General features: G+C 42.5%; 4 non-coding genes and 3 pseudogenes across 4 annotated transcripts; 4 read left to right on the top strand and 3 right to left on the bottom strand.

The window, feature by feature from the left end:
- The first annotated feature begins 129 nt into the window (after positions 1-129).
- On the top strand, positions 130-293 carry LOC131356964 (small nucleolar RNA U3; annotated as a pseudogene).
- Positions 294-771: 478 nt separating this feature from the next.
- On the bottom strand, positions 772-976 carry LOC131356909 (small nucleolar RNA U3). Its single transcript, XR_009205154.1, has one exon. It is a non-coding gene; the product is annotated as a small nucleolar RNA U3 (small nucleolar RNA).
- Positions 977-1,387: 411 nt separating this feature from the next.
- On the bottom strand, positions 1,388-2,855 carry LOC131356266 (uncharacterized; annotated as a pseudogene).
- A 1,461-nt stretch (positions 2,856-4,316) lies between these two features.
- Positions 4,317-4,529, top strand: LOC131357044 (small nucleolar RNA U3). Its single transcript, XR_009205235.1, has one exon. It is a non-coding gene; the product is annotated as a small nucleolar RNA U3 (small nucleolar RNA).
- A 229-nt stretch (positions 4,530-4,758) lies between these two features.
- Positions 4,759-4,922, top strand: LOC131356966 (small nucleolar RNA U3; annotated as a pseudogene).
- Positions 4,923-5,765: 843 nt separating this feature from the next.
- Positions 5,766-5,978, bottom strand: LOC131356890 (small nucleolar RNA U3). Its single transcript, XR_009205135.1, has one exon. It is a non-coding gene; the product is annotated as a small nucleolar RNA U3 (small nucleolar RNA).
- A 449-nt stretch (positions 5,979-6,427) lies between these two features.
- Positions 6,428-6,641, top strand: LOC131357047 (small nucleolar RNA U3). Its single transcript, XR_009205238.1, has one exon. It is a non-coding gene; the product is annotated as a small nucleolar RNA U3 (small nucleolar RNA).
- Positions 6,642-19,515: the final 12,874 nt, after the last annotated feature.

Genomic DNA, 19,515 nt, shown 5'->3' with positions numbered 1-19,515 from the left:
TTATTTTTCTTTTCTTTTTTCCAAGATAAAGGTTGTTTTTTTTTAACTAGCTTAAAAATAGCTTTTTCTCTGTATTGTTTTTCTGTGTATGTATCTTAGTTAAAGTCCTTAAATGCCTGGAGAAATGTAAGGACTCAACTTTCAGAAATCATTTCTCTAGTAACTGATTAGGAAGGGGTGTGATGTATTCTTCTGAGCATGCATTTTAGCTAATGGTTTCTGTCATGGGCTTGAGTCATTGATGAATGTTTTCTGTTTCTTATTAAATGTGAAAGGAAGCGTACATGATTAGAGTGATTAGTGTCATTGAGGTAAAAGAAAGATCCAAAAGATTTGTTCTATGTGTGTTTTACCTATTTGAGCTTATGGTTTAGACATCGTGTGAGTTCATCCTTTATGATGCTTTTAAGCTCACATATTTTTATCCATATTTTTTGTGCACTTTCAAGCTAATGATTTCTGTCACAGGCTTGAGTCATGGATGAATGTTCTCTTTTTTTCTTAGGAAGCAGGAGAGGAGGAGTACATGATCATTTGTATATTCAAGCTGAAAGAAAAATTGAATTTGTGTTAATTTGTATTTAGGGCTTATTCATATAGTGTGTAGTTTCCTTTGTGATTCTTTTGAGCTTGTGCCTTTTTAGTTTTTTTTTGTGTGTTCTTCAGGAACAAAGTTTTTAATTTAGAGTAGCTTTTTTTCCTGATATTTTTTCTAATGTATGTGTGTTCCTAGAAATCCTAGTTATTTACTGTTGTTAGTTGACAACACTAATCACTCTGATCATGTACTCTACTTCTCAGGAAACAGAGAACATTCATCAATGACTCAAGCCTGTGACAAAAATCATTAGCTTGTATCTGATTTGCGCTCAGAAGAATACATCACAGTTCTTCATCGGGATTAGAGAGACAGATCACTTTCAAATCACATTTCCTAATCAGTCACTATAGAAATGATCTCTGAAAGTATAGTCGTAACTTTTCACTTCCTCAGACAGTCAATCACTTCAACTAACACACAGATCCTGAAGACGGTCGATGTTTCTCTTCACATGGAGAACTTTGAAAAGAACACCTTGAAGTCATTTAAAATCAAAGCAAAAAAAAAACTTTATCTTTTAACAAAAGACAAAACAAAACAAAAAATTACACAGAGGCGCAGAAAAATTCATAAGATAAGGAACATCGTAGCAAAAGTGAATTTGAACACTGAAAATACAACTTCTCTAAATATGTGAACTATAAAATTACGCTTTTGATATTTTTAAAACAACATTCCATAAATTTATGCAGAAATGCGTGAATTTACACACGTACATACACACGTTCTCAACTTATTGTGTGCTCTAGAGAAATCAGTCACAATAATTTATGCAGAAGTAAAGATTCATAAGATGATCCAGGTGTCTACTTGGATAATCATCTCCCTCACACTCTGCTTATCATTGAGGTCTGCCCTGTACCACTTCCCCAAGCTCTTCACTGGTCTCTCCCGAACTGTTGGGATGATGGTATCTTTAATCCTGAAGCGGAACCGGTCCTGGATATGGCCCTTTCTCAACACCAAGCTTCTGGACTTCTCTGGTTTAAACTCCATCCTAGTCCAATCAGTGTGCTTAACCAGGTCCTCCAAAATCCATCTGCCTTCAGGTACTGATTTTGTCATGATGGTAAGGCTCTTATAGGTACCTGCTGGATGCCGCTAGCCAACACTGCACCCTGCCTCAACTTCTCTGCTGACTTAACAAGAAGGTTCATTGCTGCCGAAAACAAGATCACTGAAATCGTACAGACAGTGACAATGCCCACTTCTAGCCTCTGCCAATCGGTGGTGAAGTCTCCACAGGTGAAATGCACCTAGTAGCACTGCACAAGCTTCTGGAAACGCTCTGGAACATGATAGGTCTTCAACATCAGATCCACCAACTTATGGGGTATCGTCCCATAGGCATTTGTTAAGTCCAGCCACAGGACTGCCGGGTCACCACGGTTCTTCTTCTCTTCAATGATCTTAGTGATTATACTGGTGTGCTCAAGACAGCCTGCTACTGCTGGAACTCCCCGCTTTTGGACAGATGTATCCATGTACCTGTTGTCCATCATAAAGGACGTCAGCCTCTTTGCTAGAATCACAAGAAAAAGCTTTCCTTCAACGTTTAGGAGTGAGATGGTACGGAATTGCTTGATCCCTGTTGAATTTTCTTCCCTCAGCGACTAGCCAGCAAGGAAGTCCTTCTTCCATGCCACTCTCAGTAGCTTCCATAGACGTGTCCTGAGCCTTTTACAATATTTATACACCTTGTACGGAATGCCATTCGGACCTGGGGCTGATTTTGCTCTGGCCTTCCTGAGAAAGGTATTCATCTCTTGCCAGCTCGGTTCCTCATCTCTAAAGGGGATAGCTGGTTCTGTTGGTTTAATGAGTTCCTGCATCTCCTCTAAACTGTCCTTTCTTCTAGGATCGCTGTGGACCTGACGAGGGTGCTCCTCCACCTCCTCCTTTGTTGCTTTTAGCTGCCCTGATCCTACATTACCCAGAAGTTTTGGCATATATTTGAAGGAAATCCGTCCGCTCCTTCATTCTTCGCTTCCTATCCCTGCGGTGACATTCGGCTTTTCGCAAGGTCTTTACGCGTTCTCTCAAGTTGTCACGCGTTTCTGTGAGTGCTGGTTTCTCATCCGCTGTTGCTTTGCGATACGCCTTTCTCAGCCTCCGCAAATCCCCCCTACGGATTGCTATCTCCTTCACGTCTGTTTTCCTTTGTCTGGACATATGTTCTACCCTTCGTCTCTTTCTTTCCAAAGCGATCAGCACCTATACTCCAAATAATGGAAGCCATGGCCTTGAGCTTCTTCCCCACATCTCCTGCCAAGGCTGTTCCCAGCACCTCATCCACATCATGATCAAACCTCTCCCACTCCTTCCTTTCCACCGCAGCCGGCCAGTTCAATGCTTCCTTTCGGACTATTCTTACACATGCATCCTGTCCAGGATGTCTAATATCCTGTACACCCTCCCCCTCTGTCTGGTGCTTCATGTCCTCTGCCACATCAACGATGCTGTTCCTGCTCCCATCTTCATCACGCACCTGGAGATTCTGAGGACTGTGGTTTGCCTCCTGCCCCGGCCTCTCCTCCATCTCACCAGGTTTCCCCGTGCGTTGTACATTATGCTCAGGTTGCAAGTACTTCATCTTTGACTGATGTATCTTCAGACCCCTCTCATTTTTACATATCCTCCCACATCCACAGACCCAAGATAAATCACTTCGCTGTTCCATGGTCAATTGTCCATCATGAGTGGTCATAACACAGTTTTGTCCTGTGGGCCGATCATCCTCCCCCACTCTCGCTCCACCCCGGGGGTATCTTGTAATATACCTTTCCATAGCGATTAGCAGTGGGTTCCTCCTCACAGAGGTTGTGCTTCAGCGGGCCAAGCCTCCACACTCCGACTTTGGTTTTTCCCAAACGTCAGCCGTCTCTCCTAGCTGTCACCGTTCTTTCTCGGTCGCCAACTTGTCTTTCCAAGTAGTCACATATAAATGTTAACAAATCATTTAATTTTCTTATTCAGTGTCTTTCAATTTCAAATTTCTGTCTTGCATACCCTCCTTAAATTAAACACTATCTGAACAAACACTCTATTTCAGAACACAAGACAGTCAATTGGAAACTTCAATCTCTCTTGCAGTTTAATAAAACAAATCACTCTGTTCACGTATGCTTCCTCTCACGTTTCATAAGAAACGAAGAACAGTCATCAATGACTCAGAAACCCAGACCCAGATGCTCAGTGAAGAGAGTACACTCAGCTGATCACACCACCCTCTGGAGAGCTTACCTGTCCTGCTTGGTGCTGTTTCCAAACTAAGCTGTGATGCTTCCCATCAGGATGCTCTCAGAGGTGCAGGTATGATTTTTTTTTTTTTTTTTTTTAGCACCTTTGAGGGCAGTTTAAAGTCCTTTAGGTGTCTGAGATGGTAAAGATGCTGCTGGGCCTTCTTCACCAGGGTGTTGATGTGACAAGACCATGACAATCCTGCGTGATTTGAACACCTATGTACTGGAAACTGTCCACTCTCTCCACTGGGGTCCCACTGATAGTGAGGGGATGGTGAATCCTCTCCTGCTTTGTACTAAAGTCCACTCAATTTAGTCTGTTTCTGTATAAATCTATGGTATATATTTTTAAGAAACATCAAACACGTCATTTTATAGCTCACATATTTAACAGATAAAGTATTTTTACATCTACCGTCTTCAGGATCTGTGTGTCAGTTGAAGTGATCGACTGTCTGAGGAAGTGACAAGTTAAGACTGTACTTTCAGAGATCATTTCTATAGTGACTGACTAGAAATGTGATTTGAAAGTGATACATCTCCCTAATCATGATGAAGAGCTGTGATGTATTCTTCTGAGTGTGAATCAGATTCAAGCTACTGCTTTCTATCACAGGCTTGAGTCATTGATGAATGTTCTCTGTTTCTTATGAAGCATGAGAGGAAGAGTACATGATCAGAGTGATTAGTGTAATTAGGTTTCATGATCCTGGTTTTTTGCTGTGTATGTATTTGCTTTATTTAAGGTTTTAACATTGTGTTTTTATCAGTTATTTTTGTAGTGTTATTTTTCTTTTCTTTTTTCCAAGATAAAGGTTGTTTTTTTTTTTGACTAGTTTAAAAATAGCTTTTTCTTTGTAGTGTTTTTCTGTGTATGTATTTTAGTTAAAGTGCTTAAATGCCTGGAGAAATGTAAGGACTCAACTTTCAGAAATCATTTCTCTAATAACTGATTAGGAAGGGGTGTGATGTATTCTTCTGAGCATGCATTTTAGCTAATGGTTTCTGTCATGGGCTTGAGTCATTGATGAATGTTTTCTGTTTCTTATTAAATGTGAGAGGAAGAGTACATGATCAGAGTGATTAGTGTCACTGAGATAAAAGAGACATTAAATTTTTCAAGTGAACATTTTGTGTTTCTTCAGGTAGTGTTTTGTTTCATTTCATGTGTGGTTCTTTTTTTGTGTTTTTTAAGGATGACATTATTTTATTTATTTTGAATTAATTTTTTTTTTTTGCTGTTTTTTTCAGGGTGTGTGTGTTAGTTGAAATCATTGACTGCTGGAGAAAATGAAATGTAAGGACTATACTTTCATGGATCATTTCTATAGTAGCTGATTAAGAAATTATTTATAATCAGTATTGGGGAGTAACTAGTTACATGTAACAGCGTTACATAATTTAATTACAAAAAAATGGAGCTGTAATTCATTACAGTTACTGAGAAAATATATGTAATTAAATTACAGTTACTTATGAAAATGTTAAAGATTCCAAATAGAGTTACATCTGAACGTTTTCTTTAAAAAAAACTAGGATATGTTAAATAATATTAATTTGTTGCTAGTATTTGTTAAAGCGGTGCTATTCTGATGATTTTGATTGGTTCTCTGGTTTGAATTTGCAGCGAGTCTGCCAATTATATTAATCCACATTGCTGCTGAAAGCTTGAGGCTACTACACTGTCTGAGACATTTCATCTTCCCAGACAATCAAACACTTCAGCTATCACAAATATATAACAGAAAATATCAGAAAAAAACAAGACTAAAATTATATAAATAAAAAAATAACTTCATCCCTTAAGTACACACAGAAACCAACAAAATCTCAAACTCACAACAACCACATAAAATTAAAGATAAAATTAAGGCTTAACAAAAACATAATAACTTTAGCTCTCTTTTAACTCACTAATACTAATCACTCTGATCATGTACTCTTCCTCTCATGCTTTAGAAGAAACAGAGAACATTCATCAATGACTCAAGCCTGTGATAATATCATTAACTTGTATCTGATTCACACTCAGAAGAATACATCACACCTCTTCATCATGATTAGGGAGATGTATCACTTTCAAATCACATTTCCTAGTCAGTCATTATAGAAATGATTCCTGAAAGTATAGTCTTAACTTTTCACTTCCTCAGACAGTCAATCACTTCAACTAACACACAGATCCTGAAGACGGTAGATGTAAAAATACTTTATCTGTTAAATATGTGAGCTATAAAATGACGTGTTTGATGTTTCTTAAAAATATATACCATAGATTTATACAGAAACAGACTAAATTGAGTGGACTTTAGTACAAAGCAGGAGAGGATTCACCATCCCCTCACTATCAGTGGGACCCCAGTGGAGAGAGTGGACAGTTTCCAGTACATAGGTGTTCAAATCACGCAGGATTAAACATGTAATTTTATAGCTTACATATTTAAAAGATAAAATAATTTTTGTTTTTATTTTAAATGACTCCAAGGTGTTCTTTTCAAAGTGCTCTATGTGAAGAGAAACATCTACCGTCTTCAGGATCTGTGTGTTAGTTGAAGTGATTGACTGTCTGAGGAAGTGCAAAGTTAGGACTATACTTTCAGGGATCATTTCTATAGTGATTGACTAGGAAATGTGATTTGAAAGTGATACGTCTCTCTAATCACGATGAAGAGCTGTGATGTATTCTTCTGCGTGTGAATCAGATTCAAGTTAATGATTTTTATCACAGGCTTGAGTCATTGATGAATGTTCTCTGTTTCTTATGAAGCATGAGAAGAAGAGTACATGATCTGAGTGATTAGTGTCATCCAGTTGAAAGAAAGCTATAGATTTTCATTTATTTTATAGGTAGAGAGTTTATTCTCCTTTTAAGGAACAAAGCTTTTAATTTAACCTTATGCTTATTAAAAAATTTTATTGATTGAGTATGGCTATGGATGATGTGACTCAAAGTAAAAAAAATATCCTAAAAAAGTATTAAAAAAAACAAGCTTAAAAGAATCATAAATGAAAGCAGAAATTATCTTATCTTTTAAATATGTAAGCTATAAAAATTACATGTTTGAGGTTTTTAAAAAATATACACCATAGATTTATACAGAAACAGACTAATTTGTAAATACAAATTAAAATAATTTAGGCAGAAATATTCATAAGATAATGAGTATCAAAGTTCAAACACTTTCAAAACACAGATATTTGTAGCTGCTGTTAGAAAGTAACAAAATTTACACATCACCTGATAAACTCCTGCTGTATTATTCTCCAAATTATATAATATAAAGCAGAAAAATGAGAAAAACTGCTTCTTTTATTTTTTATTTTTTCAACTTAATGATCTCTCTAATTATTTAAGTTATCTCATTAACTTAAACCTGAGTCATGTTCAGAAGAGTACATCACAGCTCTTCATTGGGATTAGGGAGATGTAACACTTTCAAATCACATTTTCTCATCAGTTTCTATAGAAATGATCCCTGAAAATACGGTCTCCATTTCCTCAGGCAGCCAAGCACCTCAACTAACATACTACATATAATAGAGAAAATGTCAACACTAAAATAAAGAATTTCACTTTCATTTTAAATGACTTCAAGGTGTTCTTTTCAAAGTGCTCTATGTGAAGAGAAACATCTACCGTCTTCAGGAAAACCACTGTAGAAAAGCACACACCATCTATATGCAGCAGCAATGACTTCATGAACTTTTTCAATAAAAAAATTGACACTATCAGGTAAAATATCCAGGATATTAAATTAAAACCAAATTATTTGATAGATAACTCATATAAATATTTCTCATCAGAGCTTCGAATGCTTTACTCCACTTCAAGAGCCTGATCTAATTTCACTAATTTCCTCTTCAAAACTTTCAACCTGCATACTAGATCCTTTACCCACGTCTTTCCTTAAACAGATATTACCATTAATTAATCATTAATCAAGGGAAGAATTAATCATTCTAAAAATCATTAATTCTTCCCTAAGCACTGGCTATGTGCCTAAATCTTTTAAGCTAGCAATTATCAAACCACTGATTAAAAAACTTGACCTTGACCTGTCGGAGAAAATATAATATACCCAGCTTTGAATTATATACCTAGCCTTAAAAGTAGCTTAAGTGCTAATGTACTCAATGCTCTAAGCTCTGACTTGGCAATATTCTGCCTAAAGAGTAGTGTGTATCTATTAAGAATAATTTAGCCATTTATTACGTAGTAAGTAGTTAACTCTGATTAAAAATAGCTATAATAATCAGATATAGCATCATAGTCTTCATAATAAACATGCAGAATTATTAATGGCAGCATGCTAGTGTAATAACCACACTGGGACTGAAGGAACAGAAAAAGAGGAGAGATTTATTGAAACATTAGGAGTTACAATTCAGTCAGCCAGCCTATCCAATGGGATCAGTGGGACCGTAGGGTCAGTTGTAGAAGACGGAATCTCGGGATCCTGAGGAGAAGTTGGAGAGTAATCAGTGGGAGAAGTTGGGGCGAATAGTCAGGAGAAGACTGAGGAATATCATGAACACTGTAAGGCATAGGCACAAATTCAGGAGAAAGTTGGGGAATGTCAGGGGAATTAGGAAATGAAGAAGAGTCAGAGGAAGAATCATTAGAGGAAATCTCAACAGGGAAATCCTCAGTCTGGACGCCTTGAGAGGTGGTGCGTGTCCAATGCCAGTAGAAGGTCTGAGTAGACTGATCACAGGTTGTGGGGTGAAATTGGGTGCTCTGATCAAGACAGACGGTATCTCTCACGATATGGTGAGCGAGGTAAGGAGACTCAGGAATAGAGGATTCAGATAGGTGCTCCAGGAAACCAGTAAGTTCAATGGCCAAACAGGATAGCTGATACTGGCGATAGCGTCGCAGAGCACCCCTGGGACTTCTCCGGAAGATAGCGCGGCGGGCTGACTGAGCTAGGAAAAAAATAATGGGAAATGAGTGAAGATGAGTGAAGTGCATATTGTATGACTATGTAGTCAGCAAAAGAGAGCGTGTACTAAGGCAGGAGGAACACAGTGTGGGAAGTAGGCCAGGTCACTGTGACATGACAGTGATAGGCACAATAGCATTGGAATACTAGCAACCAACAGTGATGAAAAGAGAAAAGGATATGAGGCAGCTTAATGGCACAGCTTAGTTTAAAATTAGTAAAACAAAACTTAGATCAAGTAGGTAGAGAGAAAAGTCATCATGACATAGAGGAAGAGAGCAAGGTACTTACACATTGTTGTGGAGGGCAACGCGCGAGGTCAGGATGAGCCGAGGAAGCACCTTTAAGAGGTGATGGTCAAATGAAGTCAATAAGGAAGTGGCGCCTATAAGTAAGCGCCAATTTTTATAAAAATGGTTGACTTAGCCTAAAAATAAGGGGAACTGGTGAGGAGGAAAATTGACGTCATCGAGGGGAGGATGGTATCAATTTAGGGGCGGTATCGGGACAAATGCGAAAATAATGGGAACTGGGAAAACGTATGTAAACTAAGGAAGGAGGGACTAAAGTAGCCATACACTGAATATAATGGGAAATTGCTGGAAATATTTAAATTAGAGAAAAGGAGGCGCCCCGGGGCGCCTGGGGTATAAGTAGAGGGGACTTTTTCGGGGTTTTTGAGACCAGCTGCTCTCTTCAGATATGCATGTTGTTGACTGCATGACTGAATAAAGAAACCTGCTTCTTCTCATCTGTTGACCGAGATCTCTTTTATTTCGGCTAAGTTTTATAGATTGTGGAGGTTATTGGGAAAGCTAAGAGTAATAGATACAAACAAAATTCCACCCTGTGATATGTCCACTCGGAGGGGGCTCTGAGTTCCGACATATTTATTGGTGCCGAAACCCGGGAGACTTGCGTGGGAAGGCTGACGTGAGTCCGAAAACCTGAGCTAGGACCGCAACTACTACGGGCTGCAGATTGCCGGCATCAAAACAGAAAGGTAAGCAGACACCTGTTATATTCAAAGTCTGTGTTAAATCTATATCTGTAGCCTGAGTAGAGTGGCCCTGGGAAGGGTGAAGGCAGTTGGCCTCACGCCAAGAATTAGAGGGTGGTGAAGACAGATGAGAACGAGCGGAGAGGTGTTTTTGTTTTTTGGGCTTATGAAGTGTTAAGGTTTTATAAGTGAATAAGTGTGTGCAAGAAAATTCCTGTGGGCTAAAGCAGGTGGCACAAGTGAAGGAAAAATTCCTGCCGGTTGAGGCAGGTGGAGTATGAGAAAATTCCTGCGCAGGTGGAATATTTGTCCCTAGATACCGCTGTTGTATATGGAAAACAGGTCTGCATGGTAGGGATGTCGGTGAGCCACTGCGGAGAACAGTATAGTTAGTTTTCAGGAACGCAGGGTTGGACCTGAGGAAAATGTGTTAAAGTGTTAATGTGATATGTTAGTGTGAAATGAGGTGATGTGCCGTTGTTGAGAATGTGTTGTTAAGAAAGGAAGGATTGCTGCTGGCAGCAGGTGTGTGTGTTTAGGAATTGTGTTAGGAAAAATAGAAGCGTGAGTTGGAGTAGTGGCATGGAGGGATAGGTGATTAACGGTACTGTTATATAGATCTGCTAGTATAAATACTATTGTAAGCAGAAGCTGTAAAAAGGAAAGAGAGGAGGGGTAAGTAACCCAGCAGACACACACTCACAGAAGCAGCACAAATATAGACACACACACACACACACACACACATAGACACAGGGGAAAGCCCTTACACAGAAGGAGAGTTGAGTTGAGAAAAAAAAAAGTTGAAAGTAAAAAGGGTAGAGAGAATAGCAGTGAGCGCGGTGTATGGCAGATTTGGCAATAGAAACAAAGGGACTGAGAACACATTTTTGGGACGAAAGAACTTATAAAGACAGAGACGGGGTTGAAAGGAGACAGACAGAACAGCAGATTTGTGATAAACTGTGGGCATTGACGGCGTTTGATAGGTTGACCGCATTGCGTCACCAGTTTCCTGAAATAAATTGGGTAGAACAACTTAAGAAACTCTGGAGACCTCGTGTTTTGGGCCCAATATTGCGTGCGTTACTGGCAGCTCCTGAACCCCGAGAGGCCGAGGTAGTGATTTCAGTGTATGATTTCATTAATGATCCATACGGGGAGGAAGAAGAGCCCGTGGTAGAAGTGTTTGGAGCTAGACCAATACAGAGCAATTATTGTTCGGGGCTAAAGGTCATTATTACAATTGAACCCAGGATAGTACTGTGGGAGAGAGGTCTGGGAACAGCACTTTTGATTGATAAAATAAATATATTTGAAGAACAATCCAGGAAAAACCCAGTAAGGGCAAGTGTGACTGTAAGAAAAATCTATGCGAGGGTGACCTGGACACCTCTAAATAGTAACTTGGGTCATAGAAGTGAAGCCCATAGGGCCAGACAAGGGTGTGTCATGAGTAGAGAGGAGACACCAACCACACCCGTAGGGGTGATTATACTAAGGCACAGGGAAGCAGAGAAAGAAATTAAAAAGTATATGAAAAAATGGAGTGACCGGACACGTGGGGAGTTGCAGTGGCCACTAGAAGGCACATTTAATAATGAAAGGTGTGAAAAGATGAAGGAAAGACTAGAGTGCTGGGGAGAAATAAAAAAAGAAAGTAGGGACAAGACTGACAGAAAGAAGGAAATTGTGGATTGGTTCCAGGTGGAAGGGGAACGGCAGAGAGCACTTATAAATGAAAAGAGAGAAAGGGCTACAGCCCCACCAGCAGAGGAGCTTGTGGAGCAGGAGAAGCCACCCCCATACAGAGAAGTGCCCCCAGCACGAACAGCAGGAATCTATCCCGTCCTATTAAAAGAAGGACAACCACAGACAGTGAGACTGGAGATAATGGAAGGACAGTTTGAAGGCAAAGTAATATATACACAGAATGAAGATGAAAGAGGAAGAGAGAATGCAGCAGCCATGCAGTGCTCGAAACGAGAGCAGGAGCAGACCCATTTTAGGCCAGAGGGATCCGAAAAGGACGGACGTCTGGAAGGAAGTAAGGAAAGTCTGGCGTGGGATCCAGCGTCATATAGAAGAACGGGGACAGGAGCGGACATGTGGAGAGAGTATCAGATGAATCTAGAAAAGGGAAAATACAAAGGAAAAATGGAGTGGTTAGGATTGGAAGACAAGACAAGCACGCCCGCACCCAGAGATACCTGGACAAGAGGCCCGCCATCGAGAGCGAATAGCGAAGAGAGCGAGTCTCTACAGAGGGACAACCCGGGTGAATGGGAAAATGATGATGAAACAACAAGTGCTACTGCCCCAGAGGAAGGAGGTGATGAAGTGGAAATCATGCAGAAGGAGGGGTTCTACCCCACACCTCAAAAAGGAAAGCAGGGCGAGTACAGAGAGGAGGAAGTAATCGAAACGGAAATGGAAGAAGAAGAGTATCACATAACAGGGAAAGTGAAACTAACCCCAACAACAAAAGGGAAAAGAGATGGCGGATTCCGTGAAATAAGTGAACGGATGGAGAGAATGGAAGAAAGAATGAAAGACAGTCGCTTAACAATGGAAGAGCTGAGGGGGCAGACACAAGCACACATAGAAGAAGAACTGGAAGATACAAGGAAGAAACTGGAAAAGATGGAAATAGATGCGTCAAAGGATAAAGTCCTGCGTGGCCAAATAATGCAGAAGGTGCATGGATTAGAGCACTCACAAGGGGAGTTGTCTGCGATAAGTCAGATAAAAATGAAGAAAAATGAAAGCGAACTGGCCCACCTCAAGAAAGAAATAAAAGAAGCACGCTGTAATCTGGAACAAAAGGTGGAGGAAGCCAGGCAGACGTTGAGAGAACTGCAAGACCAGGTGAGAGGAGAAGAAAAAGGAAGGACAAGGAAAGCAATACTCCCTTTGACTATGGAATTAAGGTCTGCACGGAAACAAGGAGCAGGGGAAGGACCCCCAGAAAACAAGGAAGAGCAGCAGGTGGAGGCATCCCAGATGCCAGTAATAATAAAAGGAAACGATGTGGCTTATGTCCCATGGTCATTCATGGACCTGACGGGATTAATTGGCAGACTGCCAAGTGTTTGTGAAGGAGCTCAAAAATGGATCACACGGTTTGAAGAGCAGACAATGGGACAGGTGCTGGCACTGGGAGATGTCAAAGCAATATTGTCTCAGTCACTGGGGAAGGCCAAGATGATTGAAATTTTTCACAATGTGGACCTAAGAAGAGAAGCAGAGGGGCAGAAATATGATCCAAGCCCATTTGGGACTCACCGTAACCAAATCTGGAAGGCCCTGCGGAGTGCATACCCAACACGGGCTGATCCAGGAAGAGTGGAAAAGATCAAATTGGAAGAGAATGAGAGTGTAGCGGAATTTGTATTAAAACTACAGAAGGCATGGAGAGAAGAGATGGGAGGAGCATGGGATGAAACAGCAGCAAGCCAAACCCTGTTTCGTATGATGGTAAAGAAGGCTCTTCCAGTGGAAGTCCAGGACCAACTGGACACAGTAGTGGGACTGGCTGCAATGGCGTGGCCCACCTTCGAGGCTAATGTAATACATTATGTGGAGCTGCACAGGCGGAGAGAAAGAGAAGCAAGGAAAGCAGCTGAAAGCCTGGTGATGCAGCTCCACAAGGCTCAACTGAGTGAGTTAGCCCGCAACAAACAGGAAAACATGGAAAAGAAAAAGGAGAAGAAAAATGTAGCAAAGCAGGCAGCGGTGCTGGTGGCACAGCCAGCAGCACCCCTAGCGGCTCAGCCTGCACCTTCAGTGCCACAGCCAGCAGCCATGGCGCAAACTACGCCAGTGATTCCCTCGCAACAACTGCAGCCTGCTTACTATGCACCTCCACCGCTGGTAATGTACCCCCAAGTTCAACAATACCCACCCCAGAATCGAGGATGGGCTCAGGGACGGGGACGTGGTCGAGGAGGAGGAGCATTTCAGCAACCTTTGAGAGGAAGAACTCCAATGAACCAAGGAGGAAGAGGATGTTGGGTATGTCAAGATCCCAGTCACCTGAAACGAGACTGCCCATATGCCTATCAGCAGGAAATGGCGCCTCCGAGGGGAGGTGCACAGCAAAATCAAGGATGGCAAGGTCCAGGAAATTGGAGGGGACCCTGGATGGGGCCTAATCAACAGCCCCAAGGAATGAACTCGGGAATAGGCCCCATGGGGCCACCCCCGGGAAGTATGTGAGGAGGCCCAGAGAAGCTAGAGGGGGAGCTGGTGCAGTACACCACCTCTCTGCACCCCGCTCAAGAACCCACTGTCTCAGTGATAGTGGGTAGACAAATTCGTTCATCATTTTTAATTGACACAGGTGCAACATTTACAAGCCTAGGCAAAGAAGGCTCAAAGCTCCCCCTCTCCAGTAAAGCAGTGAAAACAGTAGGCTTCTCAGGGAAAACACAGACTTTACGCTTTACTGAGCCTCAAGAGCTGAACATACAAGGAGTGACAGTGCAGGCACCATTACTGTTCTCCCCAGAAACTCCAGCAAATCTACTTGGAAGAGATGTGCTCTGTAAGTTAGGAGCTAAGATACATTGCGGAGAAAGAGGAGTATGGGTAGAACTCCCAGAGCATTTAGTTCAGCAGTATGTCATGATGGAGACGAAACTTGAACTAAGTACAATGGACAAGGTATATTGGTTGGAAATAAATGACATGTACAGTGGAATAAGGGATCTGTACACACAGTGGAAGTCCTGGCTGATCAAAATGAGACCAGACTGTCAAGAAAGCAGAGAACCATGGCACTGCACAATGATGTATGATGAAGAAGGACAAAATGAAGAATACGAGGCCATGTGGGACGAACGAATTGAAAAAACACAATACACTCTGAAGACTATAAATGTAATTGTAGGACCACAAGGGGTAGCTGCATCAGTTCAACTGCCGTCACAACTCGAGCAGTGGTACCAGGTTCCTGATGCTGCTCCTCATGTCTCCCTGCTGGTTGGGCAAGGTTTTGAATCAAAAGAATTAGGATCAATGGTGAGGGAGGCAAGTCAGAGGATGCAGTGGAAACAGATAGGACAGGGAGTCAGTGTGTCCTCAGATAGAAAGTTCCTTAAAATAGAGCAGATAGCAATAGATGAGGTAAGGCCACAGACTGTACTAATAAGCAGAGCAGAGAATTTGAGGATAGAGAAGAACAAGATGAAACAATTGCCCCAATGGGCTAAAGAGCAGGAGATCACAGAGAAAGAAAGGGAGGAAGCACTAGCACAAATACCTGACCAGCTATGGACCAAACATCAAACAGATGTCGGACTGGTAAAGTCGGCAGGTTTAGTTAAGATACAGCTTAAACCAGGAGCACGATTGCCATATCAGAACCAGTATCCCTTGTCAAAAGAAGCAATAGTAGGGATAAAACCAACGATTGAGGGTCTGACGCAAGCAGGAGTTTTGGTCCTAACAAAAAGTCAGTGCAACACCCCCATCTTTCCGGTCAGAAAACCAAACTCAGACAAATGGAGACTAGTCCATGACCTACGACCAGTAAATCGGGTGGTGATAGCGGAAAATCCTGTAGTTCCAGATCCACACACCCTTTTGTCTAACATTCCAGAAGGAACAAAATGGTACACAGTAATTGATCTGTGCTCAGCATTCTTTAGTGTTCCATTACATCCAGATTCACAGTTCCTGTTTGCTTTTACCTATGGGGGACAACAGTATACATACACCAGACTGCCACAAGGCTATTGTGAAAGCCCATCAGTTTTTAACCAAGTTCTAGCCCGAGATTTGACTAATTTGGATGTGTCCAGCACAATATTGCAATATGTGGATGATCTGCTGATTTGCAGTCAAGCCAAAGAGCAATGCGTACAAGATTCAGTGCAAGTCTTAAAAACTCTGGCCCTAAACGGGCATAAAGTAAGTAAAGAAAAGTTGCAATTTTGCCAGCAAAAGGTAGAATACTTAGGGAGAGTGCTCGAAGGCACCACACGAAAAATCTCACCAGAACATGTAGAAGCAATCCGAAAAGCTCCCAGACCTCAAACTGTCCAGCAGATGCTATCCTTCTTGGGATTGGCGGGTTTTAGCAGACCGTGGATTTGTGATTTCGCAATGAAAACGCAACCACTTAGGGATATTGTGAAAGCAGCAGACCAAACAAAGTCTAGTGCCACGCTAACATGGACAGAGGAAGCAAAAGCAGCATTTGATATGCTAAAGACTGCATTGTCATCTGCACCTGCATTGGCATGTCCAGACTATGGTAAAGCATTCTATTTGTATGTGTCTGAAAGAAAAGGGTTTGCCTCAGCAGTGTTAGCACAGGAACAAGAAGGCATGGGGAAAAGACCAGTAGCGTACTTTAGCACGGCACTCGATAGTGTGGAGAAGGGCATGCCACCATGCTATCGAGGATTAGCAGCTGCGGCATTTGCCTATCAAAAGGCATCATCAATCACAATGGGGCATCCAGTGACCCTGTACACATCCCATGCCTTGCATGCACTGCTGACTAGTCAAAAATTTGTGATAACCAATGCTCGAAAAACAGGGTATGATGTCATTCTGTCAGCTCCTGAACTAACAATTGAGAAATGCCGCACAATAAACCTTGCAGATAGGCTGGGGCTCCCAGAAGACGGAGCCCCACATGAGTGCGCTGAAGTGACAGAAAAATACCTAAAAGCTAGATCAGACTTAGAAGCACAACCACTGCCTGGTGCTCAATGTATCCTCTTTGTGGATGGATCATGCTATCGTAGTAATGAGGGAAACAAAGCTGGCTATTCAGTAGTCCAATATGATAACCAAGAAGGAGTATTTAACACAGCAGTGACTGTGGCAGTGCCACAACCCTGCTCTGCCCAATTGGCAGAAATAAAAGCACTAACAGCAGCCTGCAAACTGGGGGCAGGCAAAACATGTACAATATACACTGATTCGGCCTATGCTTATGGAGTGTGCCACGTGTTTGGACCAATCTGGGCACAAAGAGGTTTCCAGAGGGCAGATGGATCAGCCATTGTACATGGGCCGGCGATTTCAGAGCTGTTAGGGGCAATGATGCTCCCTAAAGAATTGGCAATCGGAAAATGTAGAGCTCATAAGTCAGATGGAGAATGGGTTAGCAGAGGAAATGCAGTAGCTGACGAGGCAGCTAAAAAGGCAGCAGTAGGTGAAACAAGTGTTATGGTAATGATGCAAACAGGAGAGCCAGATGATGAAGGGCAGATGCAGGTCACAATGGCTGATGTCAGGGCTTTCCAAGAAGCCTGCATCAGCAGAGGAGAGAGAATTATGGAAGAAACGGGGAGCGGTATTAGATCCCCAGTCTAGGACATGGAGAAGTTGTGATGGAGTGTTTGTGGCCCCACTAAGTTTTCTTCCAATGCTGATCAAAGAAGCACACGGAATAGATCATTGTGATCGCAGGAAAATTATTGAAACAATTCGAGAGAACTGGTGGTCTCCATACTTAGCGAGTATGGTGGACAAATTCCTGCGATCGTGTGAACTTTGTGCAGTACGCAATGTCAGAAAACATTTCACGGCACCCATCAGCCACATACCGGAACCCATGGGACCATTTAGACACTTAGTAATAGACTTTGTGGATATGGGAACTACAGAAAGAAAGGAAGGAAAGAGGTATATTTTGGTAGTGATAGATCGGTTCAGCCGATGGGTAGAGGCGCAGGCTACGGCCAGAAATGACGCCAAGACAGTGGTCAAGTTCCTGTGCAGGGAAGTGATCCCCCGCTTTGGCATCCCAGATCAGCTGAGCTCAGACAATGGTCCGCATTTTGTGAACGAAGTAATGAAAGCTATGGCAGAGGCCTTATGCCTGAAACACCGTCTAGGTTGCGTGTATCACCCACAATCTCAGGGGATTGTAGAAAGAGCTAATGGAGTGCTGAAAGAGAAGATAGCTAAGATCTGTGCGAGCAGAAAGCTAAATTGGGTACAAGCATTGCCGTTAGCACTGATGAAAATGCGTTCGCAAACCAACCGGAACACTCACTTGACACCACATGAAATGCTCACAGGACGGCCAATGCCAGTAGCCTTCATTCGGGGGCCTTACAAGGGCCCATCGCTGGAACAGCTAGAGGGCGAAATGTCAAGCTATGTAAGACACCTAACCCAAATACATAGAACTCTGTATTCACAGGTCTGCGAAGCCACGCATGGTGTGAGGGTAGAGAAGGAGGAGCTTCGTCAGGTGGAGCCAGGAGACCACGTGTATATCAAAGTGTTCAAAAGAAAGCATTGGAGCCAACCAAGGAGAGAGGGACCATTCAAGGTAGTATTGGCAACGCCAACGGCGGTCAAGGTTGAAGGAAGAGAACATTGGTATCATTTGAATCATTGTTGTAGAGCGGCAGGGAAAGGACCAAAGTGGAAAGACTCGCGCCCAAAACTGGTGCAGCTCGCTCACTCGGGGGAAGACACTGACCCAGAAGATGTAGAACATCCAGAAGCACCAGCATACAATACACGGGGCAAAGGAAAGAAAGCACAGCAGAAGGCGGAGTCCCAGACCATAGAGTCAGGTCCAATTGCTAAGAAGCAAACGGGAGAGCCCCTGAGTTCACCAATTCTCGACTTCGAACCTATAGTGCACCAATTCTTAAGGGAGCCTGAAACGATAGAAGATTTCTCAGGCGAGCCCAGACCAGGTCCATCAGGGCATAAACCGTCCCAAGCATTTGATGCATCAGATTTAACAACACTGAATTTAGCAGATATAGCCCAGGACAGTACAGAAGAGTCAGAATGAAGATCCTGGTAGCAGGCCGCGAACAAACGCTGAAACTGCGCCACTGCGCTATAGTGGTAGTACTAATTAGTGTATACCTGGGGATAGTTTGGATGCTCGCGGCAGTTGGTCACACAACTACGATGTCGGTAAATATGACACTGATAAACGTAACTCAGACAAAACTAGGTAATGAATCACGCCCCACACTGACCCACGGGACACGACAGCACTCTGAAAAACAGGATAATTCACGGTACAGAAGAAACGTAGGGTATGGTGAGGCATCCATTGGAGGCCGTACAGTGTATCGAGGACAACAGCGCACACTGGATCTTACAAAAGAGAAAGCTCAGACCGCGGTTCAGGATCATCTGAAATGTGCAGTAGGACTGATAGGACATGCTTTAAAGGCAAACGCGATACCGAAAAATGAAGGGGTGTTCGTCATGTACTCCTTTGAGTACATGGGGCCCGATCCACCAATAAATGTGGATCCTACTGAATGGGCGGAGAATAATTCGGCGATAAATTATACAGTGACAGCTGAGGTACGTATTAAGTCACCCCATAGTCGTCACAATGCAAGCAGTCCAACAAGCAGTGTAATTATAGCAGGAAAACCAAAAGAGGCATACTGCAGAGTGATTCACCCGCTCTGGTATTACAGTATCTTTGGGAACGCTACCTCTAAACGTAATCTTCAGAGACCCGTCCTGCTAGAAGACTACAAGGCTCGTGTGTTTGTGCCCACAGGGCACCCCTACACAGAAATCCGCCAGGCAGGGATTGACTTTGGGGTAAAGATTCCTAAAACTGTAGCACTGGGTCACTGTGTGATTTGACTGTAGGAACACTTCACCAGAACATGCAAGACGCAATGGCTTACGTTCGCATCACGAAAATCACGCAGTATAACAGTACAAACAGCGCTGAATCTCCACAGAACCTGTACCGCCAATGGCTACATGATG

This window comes from Hemibagrus wyckioides, linkage group LG07 (genome assembly GCF_019097595.1).
Source record: "Hemibagrus wyckioides isolate EC202008001 linkage group LG07, SWU_Hwy_1.0, whole genome shotgun sequence".
Taxonomy (NCBI): domain Eukaryota; kingdom Metazoa; phylum Chordata; class Actinopteri; order Siluriformes; family Bagridae; genus Hemibagrus; species Hemibagrus wyckioides.
This window is presented reverse-complemented; position numbering and strand designations above follow the sequence as displayed.